This window comes from Oreochromis niloticus, linkage group LG1 (genome assembly GCF_001858045.2).
Source record: "Oreochromis niloticus isolate F11D_XX linkage group LG1, O_niloticus_UMD_NMBU, whole genome shotgun sequence".
NCBI lineage: Eukaryota > Metazoa > Chordata > Actinopteri > Cichliformes > Cichlidae > Oreochromis > Oreochromis niloticus.
Genome location: NC_031965.2, coordinates 7,152,905 through 7,157,622, shown reverse-complemented (window position 1 = coordinate 7,157,622; position 4,718 = coordinate 7,152,905). Strand labels below are relative to the sequence as shown.

Below are 4,718 nucleotides of genomic sequence, written 5' to 3'. Positions count from 1 at the left end.
GTGTGTAAATTATCACAAAATCAGGAGACAGATGCAGACTTTTCAATTTCAGGAAATTCAAAACTGTGATTTTTGTCTTCATTGGCTGTAAGAACAGTGCGAAGGGCATTTATACAATGAGTCATACTGGGGGGTACATTTTTGTATCACCTGGTTATCATGCCCTTTTTTTGACTGTACAAAAATGTTAGGGTAATAGTTCATGTTCTGTTAATGTGGTTTACCTTTTTTTGATCTGGAAAGTTGAGTTCAGGTATATATTGTTTCCAGATGTTCATGAAGAAAAAACAAGAATTATTTACAGTTTTATGCTGTTAAAGAACAAACGAGTTATTTACATTATTATTTGAATTACATTATTTTTGTGTTTGCAGTTGGCATGAATTCACAGTAACAGCAGCATAAGTGTTTACTGTATGTTTGGTGTTAACAATGGATCCAATGGGGCTCTAATATCCCCCCACCCCCCACTGCCCATTAACCCTTCCCCGACTCTCAAGCTCATCTACTGACTGCTGACACAGCCATTACTCACCAGTTTAAAGCAGCTCTTTGGCAGCGCAGCTCAGCGGGCTTGGTGAGATTTTGGGGACGGGGGTGCTGCATGATCGTTTGGGAGGAGGTGTCTCACCACAAAGGGTCAAGCTGATGGGTAGCTGGGATTACCACTGACACACCATCTGCCACCCAAATGTTGTGATAATCAGAGTGAGGAAATCAATACCCTGACTAAATATCATGGACGTGTAAGCTCTTTTAACCTAGAGTAAAGGCCAATTTTGACAGTGCTTCGCTGATGCGCAGAAGGAACACGGCTGATAACTGACTCTCAGAATTGTTAGAACTTTATTCTATCCTGAATTCTGAAATTGACCCATCCAGATACAGTAAATCCCAGATAAATCCAGCAATAACTTCAATTGTTTTTAATCTGCTGTATTAAGAACTCAAAATACCCACACAACATGTCATTACATCATACAGGATAGTCATTAATCTAAACAATATGACCAATAATGGTCAGATTTATCTCTGGAGAACACAGATGCTGCTCTGTATGAGTCATCCAAACAACATCCAAACAAAGCTTACAGCCGATAATTCAAACAGACGCACTGGCTGGCACATGTTTCCCGCTTTTAACTCCTGCACCATATTGTTATCTAATCGGCTCTGTTGTAATTAAAATTCAATCAACATCCTGTCTTTTTAGACATATTCCCTTCAAACATTCAAATCTCCAACTCTTAATCCTAAAGACAACAAAGACTTTTCATGCAGCCACATGTGTCATAAAGAAGCCTTTTGTGTTATGCCATATTAGGTTCTATGTAACCAATATGGTCTTCCACAAGCAGAAGATGGGAGATCCTGGCTGATGTAGCAAGAGGCGACAATTCTCTGAGGTCAGTGCAGTGGGCATTTATTGTTCTGTTGTTGAATGTGATGCTTCCGAGAGGCGTCAGTGGAGGATTAGCGATCGCTGGCACATGTCAGGGAGTGAGAGTGTGGACCAGAGCGTGCAGGACAGACCAGGCGTCATGGGGCTCTGAGCCTCCTGACACAAGGCTGAGCATGCTCCTCAATGAGGAGGGGGCAGCTTGTCTTCAAAGGTGTGAAACAACACACACACTGGACTTTTTCCACTTGTCACAGTCTCATGTAAGCAACTGACATGACCCTGAAAATAAAGCAAAGGATAGCTGGTCAGTGCACATTTGATATTTACTCCAGAGAAAACTATCACAGTTCTCAAACAGCCAGAGTAATGAATAACACATTTATAATCTTTACTGTGAGGCCAGCTTGTTATTGTGTGTCTTGGTTGCCTAACAGTATAACATCAAATCATTACACAGGACACACTTTTTCTTAACATCCACCAGATCACAAGCAACCAGCATGCTTGAGGCCTCATTTGAAGGTAATTGTGTATCTAATTTCATTTCTGTCTTCTTTGACTTTGTTTAACAAAACAAGCCAATAAGTTTAAAATAATATAGCTCCCTCTCACCCTCTGGTGGGATAGCATGTGTCTGATCCTGAAGCTTGGGTCCTCTACCAGAGGCCTGGAAGTCCGAGGGTTCTGTGTAGTATTCTAGCTATTCCTAGGACTCCACTCCACTCGGACCTTGTACCTGGAATCTGTTGGAGACACTCTTGAGTTACACTGGGACAACTTTAAACTTTACCTTTCACATCTGCTCCAGCTGATGCTTCTATTTTCTCATGCTGCTTCTTCCTGATGTTGATGTTTCGTTGGATTGCCACATCTATCACAAACTGTGGTTTTCACAGAATCCACATCATGGATAAAAACCCAATTGCCTATCTAAAGGTGATAATGAAACCTGGCATTTTCCAGTGCTCTGTTGCAAATATCCTAATTCCAAAGGCATTATGTCTGCAGAAGACAGATACAACTGAATGGGGAGAAAAGATTAACTTACACAAGAAACACAAGAGGGAAAAAAACACTGAGATGAGACCAGAACAGAATGAAACACAAAAGGGAATAAACTAAATAGTACTTAATCAAGGAACAGAGAATGCTGGGAGATAAAGGACAAATATAAATAATACAACCAATGATTCAAAGAAGCAAAACCCAAACAGTCCAAAGCCCATAGCACCGTGAAGGTCCAGGATGTATCCTGCTTCTCACCTTGTGGCAGCTGGGATAGGACCGCATCACCACTACCCTGAACTGGATAAGTAGAGACAAAACAGATAGATGGATGGTAACTAATAGTATTGGTCCATTTTTATTCAACTTCATTAATTCTGTAGTTCAAGTCTACCTGCTACACAGTGATCTCATAAGCTGCTGAAACCCTCTAGAAATTGCATTATTGCCATTTCATGCATTATATGTATGTGAAAAGATTTTGTTTATTATTCAAATATGCTTTGCTTGTGATTGTGTAAACTCTGAATGACGATTCACCCTGATAAACATGAAGCCTTGCCTATGCTTATCAAATGCCTCTGAAGACAAGTTCCTGTGTAAAGAGGAACGGAAAATGCCACTTAAGCAGACGTTTAGTATAGTACGGACAGAATGTTTAGCAAGATATGCATTTGTCAGTTAAGCAATCTATATTCTGAGAACAGGCGGAGACTGCCTCCGTCTGCTGTGTAACCTACATGCCTATATAACCTGCAATAAAGAAGAGTACTGTGTGACTCTCTCGAGAGACGTTCACCCATGTACATGTGATTGATTATATTGTCTCACTGTGTCTCTGTTTTACTTTGGCAGCCTTCTATTTGGGAAATTTCCCCCGACATTTCTTGGTCCTTCGAAGCCGGATGAGACAGCCTATTTAAAGCAGCTCTCACAGAAGGCGCCTCACCAGGTCCCATCGGTGCGAGAAGCCCACGTTGAAGTCTGCCGGCAGCTCACGCACTAGGTGTGTGATAAAACCCAAGAGCGTGAATTCGGGTCTTGGTCAACGTTTTACAAGCGGTCCGCACCGTCGGGTGCTGATCAGGTGCATCTGAAGAAACCAGCGCCAAGGTAAGACAGACTACTTTGAGATAATAAAGGTTTGCGCAAAAACGAAAACGAAACTTAAAAGAAATAGCTCGCCCAAGAAGGGCTGGAAGCAGAAGGCTCGCCCGCAGAGGGTTGGAAGCAGTAAAATAAATATTGAGCTCGTCTAGAATGATTGGTAGCTCCCCGAAAGGGTAAAAATAGGCCTATAAGCTCGCCCAGAGAGGCTGGAAGCACTACGCTCGCTTTAAGGAAGCTGGTAGCGTGAACGCGCGTTGAAACTGTCTGTCTTTTATTGTCTATTTTTGTGGTGGAATAAGTTGATTTTTACAGCACAATAAGGAGGCTGAACTATTCCACTAATTTGTTTACTGTCGGTTGCTGAAGTACTGGTGAAGTGAGAGGAAGGTCGTGTTTTCATCACATAAAGTCGACACCGCTTTTGAGAATAGCTCAAAAGTAGAAGGGCGTGTCAACCACCTCTCTCCGTTCTCGTGCCAGTGAAAGCGCCGCAGGTGTGTGTGTGTGTATTACCAAGCGCAGAGTACATAAAAATAAATAAAATAAGTAGAAATAAACGTATAAAACAAATAAGAAAATGGGAAATAAAGCAACAAAACTCACTGCTGACGAGCAGTGGCTAGAAAAGAAATGTCCAGGCGCCGGACAAATTAGTGCATATAGATGGAGAAATCCAAAGAAAACTAAATGTCCCACGTGGGAGGGAAAATGCATTAACTAAATTATAAGAAACCCTCCAAGCAGAAATAAATACTGAAAAGGAAGCTAAAAAGAAATCAAAGCATACACAAGAGTTGTAATATTTTAAAGCATGGAAAGAGGAATGAAGTGGAATAAACAAAAGGTTAAATTAAGGTTAACTTAAATTAAAGCAATGAAACAAAATTGGGAAGACAACCAAGCTGAATGAATAGAATGCGTGAAACCAGATAATTCACACAAAATATATCAAATAAAAAAGAGAGATGCATAAGGCATATTAAGGCTGTGTCATTGTTCAGCCAAGGAAAATGTCTCCAGCTTGGGAAGGTGTGAAGCTGCAGATTCACACAGACCTGTGATGGATACATAATAAAATATAAACTAATATACTATTGTATATTAGTAGTAAAGTAGTGTATTGTGATATACTATTGCTGTTATAAAAAAGGAAAAACAATACAATGATAACATTAATAATGACATACTATTAATAGGAAAA

At 40.5% G+C, this 4,718-nt stretch overlaps 1 long non-coding RNA gene across 1 annotated transcript; it reads right to left on the bottom strand.

The window, feature by feature from the left end:
- Positions 1-911: 911 nt before the first annotated feature.
- LOC106098920 (uncharacterized) lies at positions 912-2,982 on the bottom strand. The gene is made up of 2 exons (XR_002056518.2): positions 2,015-2,982; positions 912-1,681 (listed from the first exon to the last, which is right to left on the bottom strand). It is a non-coding gene; the product is annotated as an uncharacterized LOC106098920 (long non-coding RNA).
- Positions 2,983-4,718: the final 1,736 nt, after the last annotated feature.